Below are 372 nucleotides of genomic sequence, written 5' to 3'. Positions count from 1 at the left end.
AGGGAGTATAAAATACATAGAAGGATCAAAAAGAGGAAAAGAAAAGGAAAACAGAAAACTGATGGACAAGGAATGGTTTAAAGCATATAACTGGATTTCCCAGCTACAGTTAAATAGCCGTGTATATGCAGTGCTGGTTAAAGAGCATAGAGAAAGAGAGAGAAGACAGGATGGGATGAGGCAGAATTGGAAATAGAATGAACAGGCAGAAGGGATAAGAAGCTTTTTTCAAAGAGGTAAAGGGTAGAATATGGTTGGATAGGTGAGAGAAGGATGCTGGAATTATCCAGAGAAACTATATAGTCTAATTACTCCTGAGAGAAAGAGCTGAAAATGTCGGTAGGTGTAGAATTTACATTTACACAATGGACT

This window comes from Crocuta crocuta, unplaced genomic scaffold (assembly GCF_008692635.1).
Source record: "Crocuta crocuta isolate KB4526 unplaced genomic scaffold, BGI_CrCroc_1.0 scaffold546, whole genome shotgun sequence".
Lineage (NCBI taxonomy): Eukaryota > Metazoa > Chordata > Mammalia > Carnivora > Hyaenidae > Crocuta > Crocuta crocuta.
The sequence above is the reverse complement of the archived record's forward strand: the minus strand, read 5'-3'. Positions refer to the sequence as shown.